Source organism: Hippocampus comes, unplaced genomic scaffold (assembly GCF_001891065.2).
Source record: "Hippocampus comes isolate QL1 unplaced genomic scaffold, H_comes_QL1_v1.1 scaffold12, whole genome shotgun sequence".
Lineage (NCBI taxonomy): Eukaryota > Metazoa > Chordata > Actinopteri > Syngnathiformes > Syngnathidae > Hippocampus > Hippocampus comes.
Window position 1 is genome coordinate 1,206,351 of NW_017805478.1, and position 24,888 is coordinate 1,231,238.

At 46.4% G+C, this 24,888-nt stretch overlaps 1 long non-coding RNA gene across 1 annotated transcript in view; it reads left to right on the forward strand.

Moving 5' to 3' along the window:
• LOC109519222 (uncharacterized) overlaps positions 1-24,888 on the forward strand; it is an 86,070-nt gene that overhangs the window by 34,735 nt on the left and 26,447 nt on the right. Inside the window, exon 2 of the long non-coding RNA XR_002168903.1 lies at positions 13,861-13,935. This is a non-coding gene — a long non-coding RNA (uncharacterized LOC109519222). The remainder of the gene's footprint in view (positions 1-13,860; positions 13,936-24,888) is intronic.

Consider the following 24,888-nt stretch of genomic DNA (forward strand, 5'->3'; position numbering starts at 1 on the left):
TTGAAAGCAAGCCAAGGGGGGAGGCAGAGGTATGGGCGGGGGCTGTCGGGGTAACGGGGCGAGAGAGAACCAGGTCTAGGATGGTGACCTGTTGGATTAAGGCTATTAGAAACCCATCTGGGGCTGTTTGGCCACTTCACTGGCTGATCCGCCCCCAACCCCCCAACCCACGCTCACAAAATGCCCCCCTCAGGACACACGCGTGCACGGAAACTAACACACACACGGTCGGAACAGGATTACGTCCATCTTGAAAATATTGCGCGGTCGCAACCTGGACAGACGGAGGGCTCACCCGCAAGTCAAGCGTGACATTCATTTGCGACGCAAGAGCATCGTTTTAATTCATCAATTGACAAGGAGGCGTGTCCTCACACCTGCTATAAATCTTACACAGTGAAAGAAAAATGACATGGTAGTTGCATCGGCAACGTCTTTGTTGCCCTACTTCAGACACGCAATACCTTAAAATGGCTCTCGTGCGTTTTGTATCGTTAATGAAACTCGTACTTCTTCAGTGACAAATCACTTAAAAGGACGCTATTTATTATCATTGGACGTACAGCATTTTTGGTATGTCCACACACCTTCATCCACGATCATGTATATTCTCGTTTCAATGCGAACCAAATCGGATTGTTCAGTGAAGGTCCACCTTGTGCCCATTTCGAGCTCACATTAGCCAAAAGCGTCCGCCCTGTCATTTCCCATCTCGTCGCCAACCTCCCATATTTTGCTGTTTGGATTTACATTGATAAGAGCTTGAAATTGGAAAGTTCCAAAGGCACCTTGCTGTGACATTGACGTATGACTTGTATGCGGAGACTTATTGGGCAGATTCCACTTCCAACCCTTTCTTCCAACCCAAATTGGATTCGTTTTAAGCTCCCTCATGCAAACGTACGCATGAATGTCCGCCTCTCCTTGTTTTTGCATTCTCACAACATTTATTGGCCGTTTCATGATAAATCCGCCGGAGAATCCCTCTTCATTGCCTTTCACTGCGTTATCTCGTGTCCCATTTACCTCATTATCGAATTTGTGTCAGACGGTACTACTCGAAGCTTCTTGTGAGTGGTTTAGCTAGTGTGAGTTTGCTTTTTTTTTTTTTTCGTTGGGGGGGGGGGCTGGAAATGGCTTTGGCTCACTTCACCAGATTACGAGAGCGAGCCGCTCGGCGCAGACAGACGAGCTCCCATCTGAATCGCCGCACATCAAGCCCTTCAATCACTCGCCATTTACTGGGCTAAGCACAGATGAGAGGGGCTCCCTGCTTGAGTACACAAAAACCTGCTGCAGTTTACTCGCGCCAGAGCCAAATTTGGGCTTGCGCGCGCACACACAACGGGAAGCCGCCTGTTAAATATGCAGCACGTCTTTGAAAAACAAACGCAAAAGAGAAATATTTATTAGGGCGATATGTCTGCTTCTGTCTGTGTGAAAATATCTGTGTGTGTGTGTGTGTGTGTGTGTGTGTGTGTGTGTGTGTGTGTGTGTGCGCGCGCGCGTCCCCTATGGTGTCACCAATGAGGTGATTAGCGATTTATACAAGGCAAATGATTAGCATACGCACCTCCTCCCTCTCCTCTCATGTGCGTGGCTCGCCGGGGCGCGTTTGCTCCCAGCGCTGCTTAAGTGTTTTAACGTGTTAATAATCATCAGGCGCTGCGCCGTCAAGTGGGAGAGGAAGCGGGAGGGTGGATGATGAGAAGGGTGGCTTCGCGCCGATCGACTGCCCTCCGACCTTTGACCTTCGACTCTCCTCCTGTGTTTGAGAGGCCGGCCTCTCATCTCGGGGGTCCATCAGGGACCCATTAAGGGCTGTCTCGCACCCCGCCACCTCACTTAACTCCATCTTGTCAATATGCTACACCGTGTGTGAGAAGGAGAGTCGTGTTTATATTCACCTCCCCGTCCATCATGCCCATTTTTTTTTTTTTTTTTTTAGCTGTCTCCCTCCACTTCTTAGTGTCTCTCTCCCCTTCCTTCTTCTCCTTTCGCTCCATCCCGCTGGCTGCGTCTGTCTTTGGAGATGCTAATTCCCAGTCCGGGGAGACCACATGAAACAGAGCTGAGTTTCTCTCATTAGCTGACACAGATGCCGAGGCGTGTGGACCTGAATAACAACACTCTTGGCAGTCGGCGCACCTCCTCTTCCTCTCCGCACGCTCCACTGACGAGACCACATTCCGACCATATTCCGCACAAAAGCTGCGGGCCGCGTGCGTCCGCTTCTTCTGCCGCTTGCAAGTTTTACGGGGAAAGTGGTGTGAAATGAAATGTCATTTTCAAAGAGATCCTGGCATTCCTTTGAGTGATTTTTTTTTTTAAGTGCACCGTCAATCCCCAAATGAGCATCAACACATTTGATTCTCTCTCTCTCTATTTTTTTTTTTTTACAATTGACACTTTCTATGTAGACTGACATGTTCCTAATTGAAAGACTTTCACTAAAAAAAAACCTCAACGGTTGCCCCCCTCTCTCTCCAGCCATTTCCTCAATTCGGTCACGGGTAAACGACAATCTTAGATCACTAATTTGATAATTGAATAATTTAATATGCACTTGTGTGTTTACCCCCCCCCCCTCCCCACTCGAGTATGGTTGAAGTGAGAAATTTAATTTTCTCAGCCACGGCTGCAGCTTGGAAGTTTTAATTTACATGCTGATCTTGAAAGTGTGATGGGAAAACCTTTTTCTTGATTCACTTAGAAAGGATAAGCTTTGGATCAATCGGGGAAATAAGTCAGCCCGTTGTGTCGGAGCGCTGCGACGGACTGTAATCCCGTTTTAAACCAGATCCACATGCTGACCATGTGAAGCTCTCTTGGAGTCAGACATGACTTCACCGGGAACTATGTCACCATGCACCCCTTATAGTCGCCCCTAAACACGGAGCTCAGCATTCTCATGGACACGCACGCTGCTCATTTACACTCCATCATGGAGGACCCGCAGAGAAACTTTGGGATTTACACACACACACACACACACACATTTGGTCCGAATGACAGTAATGTAATATTAATAGCCAGGAGGATGACAGTCTGTCTCCCTTGTGTTGATACCCTCAGGCTTGACAGAGCTTTGGTCACACATGCCACTGGTGGAAATCTGCTAACAATTGCTACAATTATTCTCTCTCTGTGTCTCTCTTTCACTCGCTGTCAATCTAGTCTCTCGTTTTAAGATCTGGCCCCCTTCGGTTCATTTCAGTGGAACATCTGTTACCTCATTGCAACCCCAATTAACTGAGCAGAAGTCCATTCAAATCAGATCGGCTTGTTTTGTAATGATGAGGATACTGCGGGCAATACATTAGTGCCTTGAGATAGGAGTTTAATTCGTTCCGCGACCACGGTCGTATCGCATACCTGGGCGGCAGCATTAATGCTGTCATGTAGACACACTGAGAAGAGTTTCATACCATTGCAGTAAGAGGCTCACTAACCTGCAGTAATAATAGTCTTGTTTTGCAAAGGATAAAGAAGGACTTGTTGTCTGCATGTGTTGCTGCACCATTTGTATTCAAATATTGTAGTAATAACAATAATCATAATAATTCTTGTTCCATTATGTGTTAGCATTAAGCTAATGGACCTTGATGCAAAATGATGTGGGTGTTTGAATTGAAAACGTACACAATAAATGGCATGCTCCTGAATATGCTAGTTCTCCACGCTCTACCTCTGCAACCTGGATGTGTGCTGCTGGTGCAGATAAAAAATTTTAAAAAAAAACGAGAGAGCAAGAGGAACAAGAAAAAGAGGCAATGAGGACAGCTGCATCTTGACTTAAGAGTTTTAGTGTCTGGGACAGAGAAGGGTGAAAGATGGAGTCCACCTGGCTTCAGTCAGACAAATGCAAGTCCAAAAATCCCCCAACTGAGTCTCACAAATGCAGACGAGTTGGGCTTTGGGGGAAGCGGTTAGCGCCTTGTTGAGGAAGAGCAGCAGAGGAAGTCATTCACTTACCGACCTCGCTCACTATCTTATGTATTGACAGCCAAACAGTTAGATTTGCTGCCTTTGGCAGCCCACCGCCCAAAAATGGTTTAGATTGGACGCAATAGAAGGAGCTGTTTTTGGTGGTGCCACTTCTCTGGGCTGCTTGTGTGTGTGCGTGCCCGTGTGCATTGTCACCCAAAACCTCGTTATGCATACGCGCTGTTCATCTTGTCTGCTTTACACTGTGTACTGCAGAGGAATCAGCGAGGAAGCACTAATATGGTGCCAGTGCTATTCATTAGCCACTCTATGGCGTTTTCCATTGTTTGTTAGCATTGAGCTAAGCGGGGTTTCCTATGGGAAAGCGATGTGTGTGTGTGTTGTTTTAAACACATAACATGAATGATGTTTGTTTTGCATTTAGTTTGACAGAAAGATTTAACTCAGAGTAGCAATGAACAGCTTCAAGCCTCTCCCTTTTTTGGGGGGGAGGGGGAGGTGCGTGTTCACTATCTGCCAAACTGCTGCTTGTTGTCAAGTGACTTGTTTGCTGCCACGATGGATGGAGCTTGAAGCTCAGATTTTTGCTTGCAATTCAAAGCAAAAAAAACTTATTCACTCACATTTATTGCATTGAAAAAAAAAATCATTCAAATAAGTCCATGCTGGCAGGCTTTATTTGATACGATCGTTTTTTTAATTTTTTTTAATTTTTTTTAATTTTAAGATCTTTTTTTGATAGCTTCTTTGGAGAAGGTTGAAATTTTTGCGATGGTTTTCAATGCAGCGAGGTTAGTGTAGTTTTTCTGACGGCAATTTTGCATAGTGGGATACTACAGTGTAATCTGGCCCCAGGACCTTGGGTTTGACACCTGTTGCGATGCTAAAATCTATTGACAGAGTCATATAAGGGGGACCTCAGGTTTTTGGGTACTGGCAGTGTGTCCATACGAGTGTGTGTGTGTATGTGTGAGAGAGATCTCACTGAGTTTTTTTTTTTTGTTTATTTATTTTAAACCCAAATCACCAATGGTGGTCTCCTGTTGAAGCTGCTGCATCTGGTTTAATTGAAAGTTCCAAGAGTCTCCATTTTTGCTCCCAGACTGAGGGAGATTATTGTAATGAGTTGAGAGCTTTATGCTTGTGTGTGTGTGTGTGTGTGTGTGTGTGTGTGTGTGTGTGTGTGTGTGTGTGTGTGTGTGTGTGTGTGTATGCAAGTGTTCAGGGTGTTGTCCCTGTTGAGTGAAGGTTCAACAGCTCACAGGTAGACGAGGGCTTTAGTGGCCAAACATCCGCACAGGGCGCCGCTTGTCCCAATTTGATTTCGGACATATTTGGGGTATCGCTCGGAGAGCTGATGAAAGGAAAATAGAGAGCTAATCCTTGTTAAATTTGAGGCTATTGCAATATACACACACACTCACATGCACGCACGAACACACACGCACACACCCTGTAGGACATGTGTAACCTAAGTCTGTTGTGATTCTTTTCCTTGGGAGGCCAGGAGAAGTCTGGGAGAGGTTAAAGCAACACTGCGCAGTGTGAAAACACATTGTGTGGCGTCCGCATGTATATGTGTGTCGCACGCACGCGCACACACACACGCAAGACTTTGATTAATTGGCCCTGCCTGTGTTTGCCATTGAGACAGTATTCATTCAGGTTTGGGAAGCAGTTTTTTTTTTCACCCCCTCCCCCCTAATAAAAGGTCAACAGACACACAGCTCAATCGGGCAGCCATTTTGGGGATTAATCCTCACTGTGGCCTCACTTGCCTCTGAGGGGCGCTGCGGTTCAAAGGTGAGGGTGATGAACGATTACAGAAGGTTGGTCCAGAGAAAATGGAGGCGCTGCATCCACAGACTAATGAACCGGGAGACGTTTGCGCTGAATCGTCGTCGCTCGGCAGTTTTTCCCAAATCAAGTCGAAAGGACGTCACGGAGAGGAATAGTTGTTGATGTCATTTCAGGGACAGCATTCTGTTTTCAGCTAATTCCCTCATGTGTTTGTGGCTGATAGTTTGAAGCTAAAAGATAATAATTTACCAGAAAGGTCAACAAATGAGTGCTAACACATTTTTTCGAATGCCGTCATGGTTTCAACCAATTTAGTTGAAGCACTTCATTAAAAATACATTGACATTTAATATGAGACTCTGCATTATCAGCATACATTTCTGACAGGCCAACTATTAATTGATATGATATATATATATATATATATATATATATCATCAAGAGAGAGAGAGAGATCTGCACTAATCACTCACTCGCACACACACACATTCACACTAGGACAACTGACGCAAATGTTAGTCCTCAATTATTAATCCGCTTTAAATGGCAATCTGCAGGGTTGGAGGTGCTAAGAGTCAAGCTATTACACGGCATGTAGCCACACCTAGAGTGCCCGTGTTAATTGCACAGTCCAAACTATTTTGTTGACTTTCACTCGTAAGCAACGTGCACCCCATGTCATCTGATGTGTTCTTAGATCACCTGACAGATGTCTCAAATCTCAAAAGTCATCTTTCTGAGTCAGGGTGTTTCACACTCTTGGCACCTGTACTGTTCTGCTCATCACTTCATGTGTGTGTGTTTAGAATGATACACCCCCCCACCCCCCAAAAAAACAGCTTATGAATAGTGATGAGGCCAGGGTAAATATTGGGCACGTGCTGAAAGACGCGAGGATACATGTGGGGAATAAACACGCGCACAGAAATAGAGCCTGTGTGTGCAGTGTAAACTTTGGTGACGGTGGTGGAAAATTTCAGTATATTAGGGCTCACCCCTTTATTTGCGTCGATATTGTAATTCACAGCATCGCCATAGTTCAAATGGATATTCGCGCCATGCTGTGCTAAAATGCCACTCCATTTTTTTTCTCCAAACATAAGATGAGAATGCTGTTAACATTCATCAATAGGGGAGGGGGGGGGTACACTATTAAAGGCTAACACAGTGGATACTTGATATTTTGTCATTTCTATAACTACTCATGTTCACAATGGTGCATTGTCCCTTTGCTAGGACGTTGTTTCCTTTCAGAATATGGACAGAGCCAGCCACTGTGTGGGATTGATTCTGGCTGGGAAAAAAAAAAAAAAAAGAAAATAAATATCCGTCTTCTGCCTGGCAAAAGATGCGTGACGGCGTGCCGTACTGCATGAGGCGCAGCAGTGAAACCATATGTGGCTTGAGGATATTAAAAGGGGAAGTGCGAGTCGGTTCCAAAGCAGCACAAAACCCGACTACCTGGCTCACCATCGCTTTTCATTTCATACACTGGTGGTGGAATCATCCTCCCACTTCTCCGCCATGAAGATGTCTCCATCCTCTGGCCGTTATCACTTTCATATAGCTCGATATAGATACGTACGCGGAAGCACATCTAAGGCCCGGCCCATGTGTTTGAGCCACAATCTCACAGGAGCAGCTGTATCCCACAGCCTATATGGAGATGGCGGTCAGTCACCCTGACCCGGTCGCCCGGCACACTGCGCGGTTCTTGCAGACTGGCAGGGGGAGCCAGGGGGGGGCACTTCAAACGCTTGACGATTAGGACTTCAAGGGCGTTATCTGATCCAGGCGGTGGTGAGCTGGCGATGGCGAGTCAGAGGGGAGAATATGGCGGATGGCTTTTGATGACTGCCGAGAACATTTGATAGCGCGCGGCATGTCAGAGTGAGATGCTTGCTGGCGGAGCCTGCGCACCGTTGCGGAAAACTTGCATTTTGCCATTGTGAGAACGCCACGCGAAAGCCATTCTGGAACTCGATCGGCTAAAATGCGGACAGTTCAATTCAGTACAGAATCGAATTAGTTGACGATTCTTTGATCAAAAGCAATGCATTCCACGGCCACCGTTAGTTTTTCATTTCATGTGAGGGGCCTGAAGTAAAAGGCAGTCGGCAAACCACAGGGACCTGACAGGACGATAAAATGACATCAGATCCACCAAGTATGAAGAAGCCCGACCCTTGAGGCCTCTGGAAGTGTTCACAGTTTGCACTCAATCCTGAAAAGAATTTATCTCCCCCCCCCCTCACCCCCCACCACCACCACTAAGTATCACCTAGAAACATAGTTAGTGCTCCAAGTGCCATCATTACGACCGATATTAAAATATTGACACATAGGAGACCTATTGATCGTAAAATGTTTGTTCCAGAAAAGTAGATTTCATATCCTTGTAAGCCACTCTAACATGAAGCACATTTTGAACATTGAGACTGCTCTGAAATTTCGGAGGATAAAAACTGTGCATGATTCATGACCTCATTCAAATGTATTACACGTAAAAGTAAAAAAATCTAATCCATAGATACATGCTTAAAAACAAACGGTTCACGAGAGGAAATGCAAATATTAAAAGTTGAATACAACTGAATTGGGTTTTCAGCAGTGATTCTTTAGAGAACCACGACAAGCAGCCCATTTACTCCACTGACCCGAGCAGAACCCGAGCAGCATTCTTCATGAATTGGTCACGGTCAAATGAAATTTTGTTGAGACAGCTGAAAAGAGAAGTGTCGAGAAGAGGAAGGCGTGAATGAATTTTTCCAGTTCAAAATGAGATAACATGGACCTAATTATCAAAATGCCAAAAACCCTGACTGGCTCACCTTGTGCATTTATTTTATTTACAGCTGTTCAATAATTTAAAAATAATAATAATTTAGTACATTCCATTGGGTCTTGCGCTCCATCATGAAGTAATTGACTATTTTGACCAAAAGTTGGCTCTACATATGCTCTCAAATTTAAAAGACCAGATGTCACTTCGTAATCTTGGACTAAATAGCAAGTATCACATCCTTTGCAACAGTGGTGCCAATTAATCACTTCCTCACCACAGATAATCTCATTCTGGGCCGCCAAATAACCGCAGGCTAGGGTGCGTTTCAACGTTCAACCCTAATTATGGCTCGTTATTTGCAGATTCGCCACCCTGTCACCCTCGTTCACCCCATGAGCACGACACACGCGCGAACCGTACAAATAATTGTCTGCATCCGCCGCTGAAGGCGACGTTTTGGGCTTTCATTCATGCATAATCACTTGCATAGAAGCGGAGAAAATGCCCTCCTGCGTGTGCCATTGGATGTGAAGTCTCTGCTGCCATCTACTGAGCAGAGTTGGAAAAAAAAAAGAAAAGAAAATTGTTATTTGCGCACATGGCCTGTAGGTGGCGATGCTGACAAAGCCAGTGCGGTTCAACGCCTTGGTGACAGCATGTTCTTGTGCTTCTTTAGACCAAAACAAAGGAAAGACATATTATTTTGGTTATTGATAGCAGAGTATGGTATAATTGTCATGGTCCGGCCCACTTGACATCTACCGAGGCCGTATGTGGCCCACAATGTGAAATGAGTTTGACACCCCTGCTCTAAATAAATCATTTAACGCCAATTGCAGCCACAAGAGGGCAGTCATGTTCTAGTTTTGGACTATTTTTCAGTCCATCTTTTCAAGGGCAAAGGGGGAATCGCAAGGAATCCTCAACCTATTGTTTCTTTTTGAAGCATGCAGAATAGAATGAAGACTGTGTGGGTGAAGGTGACAAGTTTCCTTTTTGCATTCAGGGGGAAAAAAAGCACCCAGATACACACTGCAATAACAAACGTGTCATGGGCATGATTGTATCATCCTCCCTCATCTCTTCCTCACACTCCTTATCTATTTTCACACTTTACCCCACCGCCCGCCCCCCCCCCCACACACACACACAGACACACATAGACATGCATCCCCTTTTTAAGACAGATAAAATCCATCAAACACTCTCCTGCCTCGTCCTTATTTTGCTCTCACCTTGTCTCGGGGAAATGTGACCTCTGGAGACTTCATGGCTGATTTCATTTCTGCTATGCAAACAGCAGCGTTTACGCAGAAGCCCTTTGTAAAAGACTTCCCTCGTGTATTTGTGTGTTTGTGCACGTCACGCCCTGACGAATTGGCTATTTTGGGTCTTATAATAACCTATCGTGGTGATTCTCCACAGTCATCCGACGGATTAGCATGCTCACATCGGCATGGCGTCATCTCGACACGGCTGAAAAATCACATGCGGCACGACGGTGTGAAAGTCGAATGTTGAACGGGGGGGGCTCGCGGTGATGTCTACATTGTTGTCAAGAGTCGCATCATCATAAGTGCTACTTGGCGGGTGGGAATGTTTTCCTTCACCCTAATCAGGGATGTCACAGAGGGAGGTTGTCCATCAGCAGTCAAAGTCAAAGCAACCCACTGTGACTGATGATTGGACCCCAGCCAGGTACTTGTGTATACATTTAAATGTGACGTGACATTAAGATTTGTAGTTGCAGACAAGTACACGCATATGTTCTCCTGAGAGTGATCCATGTTGAGCTGGCGTCAAAGCTTATACTGCATGCATATTTGTGGTTCTCCTCCATTAGTCACTGACTCACCCCCTTGTCTTCTTTGGGGACAAAAGTAGTGCTTTGCCACCATCTTGTGGCATTGTGGTGCTGTTGACCTAAATTGATCCACTTCATCTGGATGAAAGTCGTGCTTTTCTGCCATCTTGTGGCGTCTTGGTACCGAGGAACAACGTGGGGAAAGAGTTGAGGAGTTTTATTCGGACAAAAGTAGTGCTTTGCCGCCACCTTGTTGCATTTTGGAAACAAGAAATGTTGTTGAATTGAGATGAGGTATTTCATTTAGACAAGACTAGTGCTTTGCCGCCACACAAATGCTGTCAGTTGTTGCTGTAAAACACAATTGATTTTGGAGGCTCCTTCTGAAGAGATTTGAAGAGGTTCTTTAAATGCCGCTAGCAGCTTGTTTGTTTTTGTTTTCATAGTTAGCGATACAGTCCGCTAGTCAGAGCTGAGCGGCACTGCTTTTTTTTTTTTCCCCCCCAATTATTGCCCATAGGGACACCACCTCTCTCCCAAAGTCAGATGTGATGGGCTCGAGTTCAGCCACCAGTCGTGTCTGTCAAGAGTGGCTTGCAATGGAGTGTGCTGGTGTGCAAGTATCAACCTGAACATGCAAATGAACACGTCTCCCGTGGCAGCACTTGTAATACAAAACAAATATGGTCCGGCATGACAGTGGCAAAGGGCAAATGAGTCGATGATGTCGCACCTCCGAGCGTATTGCGGCCCAGAGAACATCAGCCGGGACTCTTAAGTCCCCGATTCGTGCCGTGGCTTTACCTGAAGAGCGGCTTTGCTCTCCTCGTGCCCTTGGGCTCACGATTAATAAATGGCGCCGCAATGCATTACTGTCGGCAGAGAAGCGGGGGTAACCTTCGTGATGTGCTCGCCGGAGGGGACGTCGTCGAGGCTGAGGCGTAGCTTTGAAACAAGCGAGTCGGGTTCACGTCCGCAGTGCGCACGGGGGAGACTTACTCTCCCTCTCCTCGCGTTTCTGTTCTTTCGCTCGGGTTTATGTTCAATTGTGAACCTCGCTTTCCTGCCAGTTCTTCCACCCCAGTGGTGGTTGCTCATTAGGTACGCCCTGTAGATGGCGCCGTGTCGGGGGGGGCTGTTGCAGTTTGCCGAACGAAGCGGCTGCCGCCCCATCATTTTTCTTCAGCCGCACTGACCTTTCCATCTTCTCTTGCCGTGTCTCTTCCTCCTCATCCCCGCCCCCCTCCGTTTGTCTCCTCCCCCAAAAAAACTCCTTCTCCCAGACACACCCGAGACACGGCGTTGATCCCGCAGACGCGCGAGATCAATAGCGGTGATAAGAAGCACCGGTAAAGGAAATGACACGGCTGCGCTCCCCGCCAGCAGATATTTTATTTTCACGAGCCTCTCATCTTGATTTCTGCTCAACGCTCTGATTAGTGCCGCTGACGTTGGCTTGAAAGCGAAACCAAAGCCGGCGGTGATACCGCCGCGCTCGTTTCTTTCTTCTGCCTTGTGCAAGCGCCCGCTTCAGAGGCCTCAGCTGACGGGCGAAACGCAAAGCGTGCGTCTTTTGATGAGTGGAGCGGCCATATTGTTGTGGCGGTGCCCTTCTGCGACCCCTGTCTGCATATGTGTGTGTTGGATGAGTGACAGAAGAGAGCATCTGTCACTGAAACACACAAGCAGACATCTCATACATAATTCACTCGCTGGAGGTATCGTACGGGCAGGCGGCGTGTGTATGTACACTCACGTGGCGCTACGTTTGCTTTCGGCCGGGCCGTATGTTTGAGCTTTGCCGCTCAAATGTGAGCAGAATTATTTGGCTATTTTATCACCTTCGTGTACGTGTGTGTGTGTGTGTGTGTGTGTAAATATATGGCAGAGGAAAATGTGCACTTTGAAAGTTGACATGCATCCGTGAATTGCATTTTGCGTGGGAGTGGTGTGACCGCCGTATAAAGCGGCACAAACCGGTGCTGAACTGCAGTCGGGAGCGGAGGATTTCTTGCCAGGAGGCAATCTCGCAGTACTGCTCCAACGTCAGTTGGTGAGCCCCGGACGAGAGGATGACATGCTGACAAAAACGGCGGCGCCTCAGCTGTCAAATACTCGCGGCCTAACGTCCGTTCGGATCGCGTCTGAAATGAAATCTGCCACTTCGAGCCCATCTCGGCGTCCGTTCGCTTTCATTCTCACAGACGGTGTCCATCTGCGAATCGTTTCTAAAATTCCCCAAGCTAAATGGAAACGTAGCGGCCTCTATGTTCCTATTTGTCATTCGGCTACAGTTGCATCACATACTGTTGAGCGACAACTGCCTTCACGTCGGTCCACAGTCGAGCGGCGGGACAGAAACAAGAGATAAGGCGCAGCCTGCCGAGAGCCGCGTTCGAAGCCAGATAACGGCCCTTTCCGTCTCTTCGGAGCCATGTGAAGGATGGAAGGGAGGTCAAAGGGAGCGAGTCAAGGGAGAAGAGGAAGATGGAGGAGAGAGAGATCAGCACAGGGGAGGGCTCAAGATGGAGAATCCGAGAAAGCCATGTGGCCCCTTTGCCTTCCCTCTTTGATTATTGATCTGTTGTCAGCTCTTCCAAGAGTGATGGAGCACCCGCCGTCGCTCTTCTCCTCCAACTTCCCCCATGCCCGCTTCTTCAAAACCCCACCCCCAGCCTGTTTGCTCTTTAACCTGGCACTGGAGCTGAAGGTTTTATCCCAGAGCATCTTTTACCAAAGTCCATGTCCTCCTCGCTCCTTCACTCCCTTCACTTTCCATCCACCAGCTCCTTTTTTTTCTCTTTTTTTGATGCTTTGCGGCATTCATTGTGTCAGTTGCGTATCCTCTGCTCAAAAGTGAAGACCAGAATGCTTCGCCGTTGTCATGACAACCTTGCTCAGCTCACGCAACTCTTACCTGTTTTAGAAGCGCGCCGCATCATGCTGATTTGTCATCATAAACGTTTCTGTTTCATACGGATCTGACTGTGTCAATGCCCCTTTAGCTCAAAGGCGCGAGGTGAGACATTTTCATTCGGGTGCTTCACTTTATGGAACCATCGCGGTGCAGCAAGTGCAGATTTCAATCAAAGTGAAAACAAACCACAAATGAATGCTATATCAGTTCCCGCGGTGATTTTTAAAAGCTGAAGGGAGCTCATCGAAAATTTAAAAAAAAAATGCAGCTGTTTGTTAGTACCTGAGTTTTGTTCCGTCCTGGATAGACTTGTCGTCGTGAGCTTCAAGTCTTAGGTGTCTCTGCTTTTTGTCCTGGCACTAGTAGCTCCATCGTTCCCTTTAAAAAAAAAAAAAAAAGTCAAAAATGGTGGTGTTAAATGCGATGCCATTGAAAATGTGGGGGGGAACCAAAGAAAATGAGTTGGATGGACTGGTGTGCAGCCGCCGCAAAAGTTAGTCTTGAGCCCTGTGTCACACAAACATGGATAATGTATACAGACAAAGTACACAATCTTGACAGATAATCAACAACGTCCAATCATCCTTCACAAATGTTGTCCCGCAGGCTGAGAGCAGCGGGAAGTCCGGCCTAATCCCAGATGTCCCGTGGAGATGGATGGAAAGAATGGAAAAGAAAAAGGTAAGAGGCGACCCCGCGGTGAAGCTTATATTAAGTTTGCATCCGAAGATGAGATCTATAATATAAATGCATTAAAAACAAGGCAATGATTTGCAAATGTGAGCATGGTGTCACCTTCACATGCACTGAATGTTTGGTACCGTCTTCAAATGAAATGCAGATTGATACCTCTGAATTTAAAATAGTCCCTCTTATCGGACCGGTGCATTTCATTAAAAAAAAAAAAAAAGAGAGAGAGAGAGAAAAAAAAAACACTTTTATCCGTTGATCCAAGTGATTCAATCTTTTAGTTGGACAAAGAAAGGCAAAATCTCTGCTGCTTTTGATGCATTTGTTTCCCTTCCGCCTGATCGCTGTCATCCATCTCCCGGACTTTTCGACAGGAAATTAATTATGAAGCCAACTTCCTGTTTAATGAAGCGCAAAACAAGTAAACAAACACCCAGCTTTGTTACAGATGGCGTTGTGCGCAATGCGCGCCCAACAAGTCTGACTTTACAAACATTATTGTTCACTTTTGATTGACACTGTCAGAGGGAGCTAATGAGTTTACATGCAGTCATTCATTGGCAGTCGTGTGGAACTACTCTGGGTCTCACGATGAGACATTTACAACAGTCACTCGTATGAAAGGGGCAAAAATATGAACAGTCGGCAGAGTGCGGGCAGGTCGAAAACCGCAAGGATAAATCCTCCTCAAAACTGAGCAGTTGTCCTGCAGTGTTTCTGTGTAAGATCTGATCACTCGATGTTAGCATAGCTTTGAATAAGCAAAATAGAGCATCACACAAAAGTTTGACGGAGTCGTGTGTGCGTGTGTGTGTGTGTGTGCGTGCGTGTGTGTGTGTGTGTGTGTGTGTGTGTGTGTGTGTGTGTGTGTGTGTGTGTGTGTGTGTGTGTGTGTCAGGAGGATAACTGCAAAGGGGTGTAAATCAAATAGATGGCCTTTACTTTGCACGTTCCATTTTCTCACCCCGTGATTTTCACTCACTTCCAATTTGCCACCTTGAGTCCTGAGAGCATCTTTGGTCACACTCCACAAACAATTTGCAGTCTTGAGATTTTCTGTGATTATTGTCATCCAAAAAAATGTTACAGAGAGTCCAAGCGCATCCTTGAAAATAACTCACGTTGCGGTGGTGGAGGTGAGCGCTAAAATGTCTCCCGAAAATAAAATAGAACAGCGTTGTCAATTCCCGCAACTTTATTCTTGTCATGAAAGTCAGTGATTGCTTCATAAATGATAAATAACGAAGCCAATCAATCTACCAGTGAAACGGGCTGTGTCTGCACTTTGGGACGTTTTCATAAGAGAAAAAGACAAAATGATGAGGTCCATTAAGATACTCGGATGGATTTTTTTGGCGTCAAACAGCTTCAGCTTAACCCCCACTCTAATATTGTGCTTTCTAAAAAAAAATACCATCACAGCAAATCGAATTGTTAAAAAATTCTACTGCTTTTGTCACACTGCATCAATTGGATGGCAACGCTGCTCCTTCTGGTGTGCCCGCCTTGGCCACCTGGGGGCAGTATAAGACACATCCACGTGTCGGGTTCATGAAGAGATCTCAATTCTTCTCTCGGCTCATCAGTGCAGCACTAATATTAGTTCTTCGACGCGGTGGATAAAGCAGACGTGACTACGAGTACTGTGCCGCTCCACTGTTTGTCTTCCTTTTGTTACTCCGGGGGTGAAAGCATCTCGGGAGTTTAGTCTGCATCGTTCATTTTGACGCTTCTCCGGGTGTCACGTCCCCGTGTCCCAGTACTTTTGTCCGCGTAATGTAAATATGAAAAGCACAGATGCTCGCCCGCCCACACGCGCAGCAACAGACCTACAAAAAGAACACAGTAGGGGGAACAGGGAGCGCTGCTCATCCATCTGGGTGGCAGACTGCTGCGTGTCACAATTAATCACAAGAGGACGACTCCCCGGGCGCCCAGGGAGACGTGGATCATCACAACCTGACGAAAACAAAAGCAAATCGCCCAGGTGAATAAGCGGAGATGGTGTGTTGTTTCAAAGTCGGTTTGATCTGCCTCTTGACAGCTGCGGAAGGTAGTCTCGACGTCTGTCCCTTTTTGGTTTCGCTCATCCTATTGTTTTCACTGTTTGCTGCCATCGTTCCCCCGCCGTGTGGCCAAGCCAAAAGTGGAGACAGTTCTTGAAGCTTCCCCGCCCTTAGCTTCGTTGCACTCTGCTGAAAAATGGAGGGAAATTGCCGAAGGCCGGCCGAGTTGAAGGTCTTGAGTTATTCCTTTTTCATTTAGGCTGTGATGATAAGCAAGTGAAGGATTTAGCTCAGCCACCTGCAGACACACACACACACACACACACACACAAATGTGACCTTTATTCGCCCCTTCAGTGGCAGCGTGCGTTGCAGATGGAGGAAGTATTTATCATGGCGCATGAGCACACAAACCCAGCACACGTGCGCACATTGGGGCTTCTCTCCCTTTAAATTGTCCAGCTGAGAAAGTGACCCACCACCATATGTCCGCCGACCTCCCACCAATCCCAAATCTCCTTCAATAGTCAAAGCCATCCAAGTGGAAGATAAAAACGGATGGACAAATGGATTTCTTTCTTTCTTTCTTTTTTTTAATGAAGATTATTTCAGATGAAAGACACACAATCGTTTTTTGCTCTGATGTGTGGCTTTAAGGGGCTCGGTCTAGTTAGTGACATCAGAAGCTCTGACTCCAGCTCTGGCGGTTATCCCCAAAAAATAATCATTTTGAGTGAGCTCAAAATTTTAAGGCAGCAAACGTCAATCCAATTTTAAGTTTGGCATTTAAATTTTACCGTTGCTCCAACTTAAATTTTTGTTAGTCCCCATTTTTTTTTTTTTTTTTTTAACAATGGCCCATTGCAGTTGGTTGAGAGTTAGCAACTCTTCTGAGGCAGTGTGCATAAAGATTCTATTTATTTATTATTTTTTTTACTCAGCACAAAGCAGGAAATCGGCCGAGTAATGTCTCTGAAATTGCAAAACTCCCAAGGTGTGATGCTTGAAATTCAAGTCATCTCTCTTCCTCTCGGTTCCCTCTCACCCTACAAAAGGCCCGAATAACGTCGCCACTCATGAGCTCAGCCTAGACAACAAATCTCAATCCCTGATGCGGTGACATCATCCTCTCCCCGCAACCCGACACGACATGACTCCATGATGCTGAAGCCACCCAAGTGGCCGCCTGTCCGGTCTGCAACAGTGACACCTCCGCCCCCTCCGAAAAGTCGACGCGATGACTCAACCGCTCGCGTAGTCACGCTTGGTGGAAAACTGCAGCAAAATCCAACGTTCCCATCGCATGAGTCTGACTCGACGGTCTGACTCATGCGTTAGTGGTTTGTCATTGTCCTGAAGCGCATTCATATTGCACAAAAAAAATCGTTCATGACTATTCATCACGGCTCCATCTGGCTCGGGCAAAATGAAGTGCTAATTGGATAATTTCATATTAACTTCTGATAAAGGTCTTGCGATGAAAGGTTTGCAAAGAACGCGTGTCCTCTTTCAGTGCTCGCGGCGGGGGGGGGAGACACGATATGAAGTGTCTATTGTGCTTTTATTAAAGGTAGAATCATATCTTGCGATGATTTAGAGTGCGGACAGTGTCATATTTGAGGCGCTAAAATTGTAAATTGAATGCGAGCTCACTATATGGCAAGCAAGTGGTCATTCCTCGCAGAGTGACTTGGAGCAGTCCCCACTCAACGCCGGCAAAAAGTAAAAATGCACTTGGGTGAATGTTGCTCGACAACAACAACTGCATTTACCATGCAGGGCACGCAAATGAATTCATAAAGGAGCCGTTTTTAATTATTCAGCAAAGTGCCACTTTTCTGCTCACAAAAGAAGGCTTCTTGCAACTTATTACATCACCGTTGCGGAGTACAGAGAGCCCCCCACGCGTTTTAATTTAAATTAAATGATTTGGATCAAGTCGTGCCAAAATAAACAACCTACACAGTCGGGTTACTGACCCCACTAAATATATAAAATGGGGTTTAAAAAAAAAAAATCCAGCTGAATTGAAATGTTCTTGTCAGGCGTCAAAACATGACCCCCCCCCCCTTCTCTCTCCCCCCTACACCAATGCATTAGTTGCAACGAACAATAAAATACTCGAATGCAATCAACATCAACTAAAATAGACTAAAGTACGAATGAAGTGCTTCGGAAACTCAAAGCGGACATAATTCCCAGTCCCCCCGGTAATGATGGGACGAGAAGGTGCAGCCGCCACATCCAAAAGAAAACCGAAGGTTGGCGTAATTGTTTGGTAAGCTGATGGAAACGCTCGAGCTCATTTGGCAAAGGATTGTGGAGGGTTGCGCTGATGAGGCTGGAGTGAGCATTTTCGGAGAAGAAGAGCCTACCAGCCGAGTGCCGCGTTCGCTTTCATCCATCTTTTTTGCTCCATTTATGACCATAATAGATTTCAGCATCGCTATGGAAACAGAGAGGCTGTAATCAGCGCGCGACAGTCTAAGTGGGGCTCCGAACAAAGCCGGCGTAATGACAGCGAAGGCTGGTGGGAAGAAAAATGTTGACTTTGGCAGACGGATTGAGAGCGAAGGGAGGAAAAAACAATAGATAGGTTTCAACGTCGTTCCGGGGGTGCGGCGCAATCCTTTAAGCGCTTTGATTTATTGTCCGCCATCGTTTAAGCGCGATGAACTGGCGCAAAATAAAGAACTGGCAATCCGTCATCACTAATGATATTGGTTTGTTTTGGTTTTTATGATAGCTTTGTACATTTACAAATATAGATCATGCATGACTGTCGCCAGAATACATGATGCACGGTAATTGCAGGTCAAGTTCAGTTTGGTGCATTGTCTTTTGTGCGCTTTGCCTGCAGACAAAACGGAAATAAGAATCGGCTCAGATGATGGATGTCCTTTTTTTTGAAGACACACTACAAAAGAATTCCTTGCCTGCAGCTTTTGTATTAATTCTATTTTTCCACAACATGATGCGGGCATTAATGAAGGTTCCGTTTGGGCTTTCGAAAGGCGCTCGCTTCTTTGTATTGTCATTCACAGGATTGGCGCTTTCATTTTAAAATCATTCCGCCAGTCAATCACTGATTGTCGCGGTGTGAAAACAATGCGATTGATGCCCATGACTGTTATTTGAGTAGCGTTCATGAAAATGCCTATTTAATGAGAGTGGGGGGTGGAGTCTAATAAAATGAACCTCATAATCATAAATATTTGGATCAGAATGTGTCACATCTGCCATTAGAAGAGAAGCTCAAGCCTTTAATATATCTTCAACCAAGGCGTGTTTTTGGACTGATCTGTATTTGTATCAGAATGGCTTTTTTTTAGGGGGGGCAGACAGAAGAGCTGCTCATGACAAGAAAGTCATAAAATGGCAACTTCCCCCTCTCAGATGAGTGGGCGGCGTGATGAAATCTGGTCAGAAGCCCCCCCTCACCTTGCTGAGCAGATCGCTTCCGCGGTGGGATAGTCTGATGCCTCACTGTCCCCTGGGGAGGTGTGTGGGAGGAGGCGGGGGGGTCGGTCTAGAATGCACTATGTATATATGTGTGTGTGTGTGTGTGTGTGTGTGTGTGTGTGTGTGTGTGTGTGTGTGTGTGTGTGTTCTGTAGCTTTCCAGACTGGCAGCCTCACACAGGGGTCATGTGAGAAGGTGTTTTATGGAGGAGGGGTGGTAGGGAAGAAAGTTTGAAGAAGACCCCCCCCCCCCGCTTTCCAGACTGGCAGCCTTCAGCCGCCCACAGAGAAGGAAAAGAGAGAGGGAGAGAAATATCGGTGGGTGAGGGGCTTTCCTTTGTGCTGCACCACACATCTCTGCACCTTGCGATGCATTCACTTTGATGTGAATCATTTCTTATTGAAATGACGTATGCAGAGAAGAAGGCATTTGGAGCCTTTTGAGGACACCACAATATTTTGTGATTTGCTTTTTCGCCAAAAGAAGGCACCCAGCCGACGGGCGAAACTTCGCACATTCCTGCAAATTCCTGAGAGAATCGCGCTCGAAGCCTGTCCGGCACCGACGGCCGTCTTCTCCGTCTTGCGATCCGTGCTCGAAGAAATTCAGCTGACGAGAATGTGGCGCTGACGCATGAGTCATTTTGGGGTCGTTAAATGTCACGTGAGAAGGAAAGTTGCAGCCCTCCAGCTTCGTTGTTGTATTGGCTCTCGCTGCCATTTCCTCCCCTGCAATGCTGCTTCATATTTTCGCTTCGGTATTCCATTTTTAATGATGAGATTCAAAGTTTTCCCTGTTTGATCAAAACCGGGTGGTGCCCTGAGGTCAACTGAAACTGCATTCGATTGACCCCCGCGTGAATGCTAACACAGGTCGACGGGCAATTGAGCATGTTGCGTGATGCCTTCGGATGGAGAATGGGAGCTGAGATTCAAACCCCGGACCCTCGAGACTGTGAGGCAGACGTGATAACTTGTCCCGTCACAGTGCTGCCTCATTTATTCATTTTATTTATTTATTTATTTATTTTTTGGGGGACCCTCCAAAAATCCATTTGTCATTTATCGACCGGAAATTAGCTCGCCAGCATCTCCTTAGAAGAAGGCACTCAAAGGAGAAGGAGATGATGACATCATCTTTCATCTTCAGGCCAGGCCAATCCATCCACTTCCATACATGTGAAATGGCAGCGTGACCTCACATTGTGCGGCAGCCTTTTTAGCCGTTTGCCTTGTTCGCAAGCGCACTTAATGGTCTTATCTAACAGAAATCACCACTGGGAAGAGGAGGGCTTGATTCAGCCACTTTGTGTGCGAATTGTACGTGCGTGTGTGTGTGTGTGTTCTGTCGTTACGAGGCTGAGTCTGCTTTGACTGGTCTGATCAATAATGCAGGAGGGGGGTGTGGGGGGGTCGCACAGAGAATGGTCTTTGATTCCAGTGACTCACAAGGATACAGTGGATCGAAAGAGAGTGGAGGGACAGAAAAGGAGGGCGAGATCAAACGGGAGAGGAGAGAGCCCAGCTGACAGGAGAGTCCCTCGTGTGGCGCATCGGCTGAAAAGAAAAAAAAACAAAACAACCATGTTCTAATCCGCTTCTCCTCAGGATGGTCACGGGCGTGCTTGGAGCCTATCCCAGCCGTCTTCGGGCAGTAGGCGAGGGACACCCTGAACCGGTTGCCAGCCCATCGCAGGGCACACGTAGACAACCATTCGCGTTCACAATCACACCTGGGGACAATTTGGAGCGTTTCATTAACCCTGCCATGCATGTTTTTTGGAATGTGGGAGGAAACCGGAGCACCCGGAGAAAACCCACACAGGCACGCGAAATGCACGCAAAGGCCACACTGGAAGGCAGGAGCCGGAATCGAACCCTGAACCTCTGCACTGGGAGGCCCACGTGCTGCCCTTGGTTCATTCGCTTGAATCCAAATAGATGAACGTGTTCCTCGTTCATGCACCGCAGTTGCACGAAATAAGTCGGCGTACTGTTGGGAATAAATCCATAAAATGTCACGAGGAATAAAACGAGAATATACGTCAGTTGAAACCGTAGGCAAGTGCCTCTGATGGTGCTTAGGCCTCCGCTTGGTAACTCCGAAAACAAAAGAAATGGAAAAAAAAACATTGTAAGCCTCTCGCGTCCAAAAATAGAAGTCAAAATGATGGCATTGTTGAATGTATTTTTTCGTTCACATTTGCCCCATCGTCTGCGATTGGACGTTCAAGCCGCCTGGCCTGCAGCCAAGCGTGAATTGCGCGCACGTTGCGCACGCCTCGACCCAATTGCGGCCGTGTTGAAACGGCAACAACGCTTGTGAGTCACGCTCCTCATTCACCGCCTGAATCTCAGCCCGACCCAGTTAGACGCATGCTCGAGACACGGCAGGGGCCACGCAAGGCACAAAGGACCACAGTTGGCCAATCGACATGGTTGACTCATCATCATAATCAGCTGCCTCTGGTGGGAACCTTTTTTTTTTTTTAATCTAAGCCACCCCACAGAAGGCCTCCCCGCGATCGTTAACGAACATTTTATAGACTCGCTTGTGTCTCATTGTGCATCGGAGAAACTGAATGCAGCGCAAAGATGGCGTTCTCACGCCTTCTGCGGTGCGGGCTCCCTCGAAGGGTTAAAGCGGCCGGTGGTGAGATTAGCTGCAGAGGCGTGATTACGCCCAGTCTCCGTGTTCTCGCCGGCCCCGGTGGTCAGAAGTCAGCGCTAAGCCGTGGCGTTATGGTGACAGCCCATTACTCTTTCATTTGCTGCCTTCTCACCGCAGCCGTGTCGTCATAGCAACAGCGGAAAAAGCTTATCTGGATGCTGAGAAAATTGCACCGAAGCGGTGAACCCCAGGGTGATGCTTGCGAGCGTACGTGACATATGGTGTGCCCCGACTTTGGGGGGAGAGAAGCGACTTACCTACATGCTGTGTATTGCTCACCCCTCCCCCCCCCAGCTCCCCCCGCCCTCAAAAATGATGGAAATTTCCCAAGTCATAACGTCAAAGCCTCCGAATATGTTTGTTTGTATGGCTCAAGTCATGACTGAAAAGGGAAATTGTTTGTTGTTGTTGTTGTTGTTGACTCCGTGATGAAATCGATGATGTCATTGGTTTTCAAGCACAGTATAACAAGCCCCAAATTTTTAGTGATTTATTTTTCGCCTTGAAAATGTTGGCATTTCTCAATGTCCTTGTTTCTCCTTCAAGTGTGCTTTTGTTGTGTTTTGAGGATGGGCTTGCATATTTTGCAAATGCTACAGGTTCCATGGTTTTTTTTTTTTAATATCAATCAATGGTCATACATTTATGGCCGTCACCTCCAAACTGGATATTTCCTGTTTCCCTGAGTCCTTGAATGCGTCGTGTAAAGCTTTGGTTGAAAAGATTTGAAGTCAATGTGTTTCTTATCATGCGAAGGTATCACTGACTGCGGCCTAGATGGTACTTTCAGTCACCGGTGCAAGAAGCGAAATGTGATTAAAACTCCATTAGAGAACGACGTTTGAGCTGACTAACAGGGTTGTTATAGATTTGTACCATTCGTTCGCCATTCTGGACATGAATTGCTTTGCCCAGAACATGCTGAATCAAACACAATGCGATTTTCTCCCTATTAGATGTCAGCGCAATGAAAAAAAAAAAAAAAAAAAAAAAACAACACAAATTGGCGGGGGTTTGTTCAAAATTTTCCTCCCCCCCCCAGCTCCCCCCGCCCTCAAAAATGATGGAAATTTCCCAAGTCATAACGTCAAAGCCTCCGAATATGTTTGTTTGTATGGCTCAAGTCATGACTGAAAAGGGAAATTGTTTGTTGTTGTTGTTGTTGTTGACTCCGTGATGAAATCGATGATGTCATTGGTTTTCAAGCACAGTATAACAAGCCCCAAATTTTTAGTGATTTATTTTTCGCCTTGAAAATGTTGGCATTTCTCAATGTCCTTGTTTCTCCTTCAAGTGTGCTTTTGTTGTGTTTTGAGGATGGGCTTGCATATTTTGCAAATGCTACAGGTTCCATGGTTTTTTTTTTTTAATATCAATCAATGGTCATACATTTATGGCCGTCACCTCCAAACTGGATATTTCCTGTTTCCCTGAGTCCTTGAATGCGTCGTGTAAAGCTTTGGTTGAAAAGATTTGAAGTCAATGTGTTTCTTATCATGCGAAGGTATCACTGACTGCGGCCTAGATGGTACTTTCAGTCACCGGTGCAAGAAGCGAAATGTGATTAAAACTCCATTAGAGAACGACGTTTGAGCTGACTAACAGGGTTGTTATAGATTTGTACCATTCGTTCGCCATTCTGGACATGAATTGCTTTGCCCAGAACATGCTGAATCAAACACAATGCGATTTTCTCCCTATTAGATGTCAGCGCAATGAAAAAAAAAAAAAAAAAAACACACACACAATTGGCTGTGGATTGTTCAGAATGTTTTGCAGGACGTTTTCATCTGTCGGAAGTGTTTGCAACCTGCACGGACAAAGCTTTGCAACTTGTTGAAATGCAGCCAGTGGCTAGTCAAGTTGTGTTGTCACTCCGACGTCCATCTGCTTGGCCTGGCTAAAAGGTAATACCGTTGCTTTCGGCTCGTTCGCTCGAGCGTGGAGAGTTCGACTAATCTCATTCTCATCGTCATGCACAACCAGCGCACGTATCCTTTGATCATTTCATTTCAGATTTTCCAAATCTTGGCGTGCTTATCCCAAAGGTCATCTTGGAGTTCAACAACCTCCGGAGATCGACGCTTTTTTTTTTAACTTATCCTTGCAGTGTACTTCACAAAAAAAAAAAAAAAAAAAAAGGAGACAAAACAAAATTTGGGACTCATGTGTCCGCACTTCTGGTGAAAGCGCCACTCATTTATTTCCAACGTTCGTGTCATTGAAAAGGAAGTGAAAAGGTGCCGCGGCAGAACGAGCGGCAACGTCCTCGATCGTCAAGTCGGCGCATTTGGTTGTTCTGACTCGGTGCTTTGTCGGCCTCGGTCTATTATTACAACAGGGCCAAAAAAAGATCATGCGAGACTGTGACAGTGACAGTGTAAGACAGGGGCATGTTTTATTCACGTACCGAGGGCCAGTCACTTGGATATAGACAAAATATTTGGACCAGACCTCTCGTAACAAAGTGAGGCGACACCAATTGGTTCCCTGGACATGACGTTGTGGATCATAATATTCCTCCGTTTGTCATTTTCTGCGAGTGTCCTATTAGTCAAAGGCCCAAATGTATTTGTCCGGATAGCAAATGGCCTAAATTTGGTGGACTTGAATTTGGTTCCTGCAGAGTGGGTTCACTTTCCAGTCACCGGCTGTCGCTTAGGTCATGTTGTACCTGCGGCGGATGTGACGAATGAATGAGTCGGTATTCTCGTGGCGTCACCGATTCAACACCAAGAAGTGCGTCACGTGCTTTGTTTGAGACCACTTGCTGGGAGTGACATGATCATTCGGTGGCGAGCAGCAT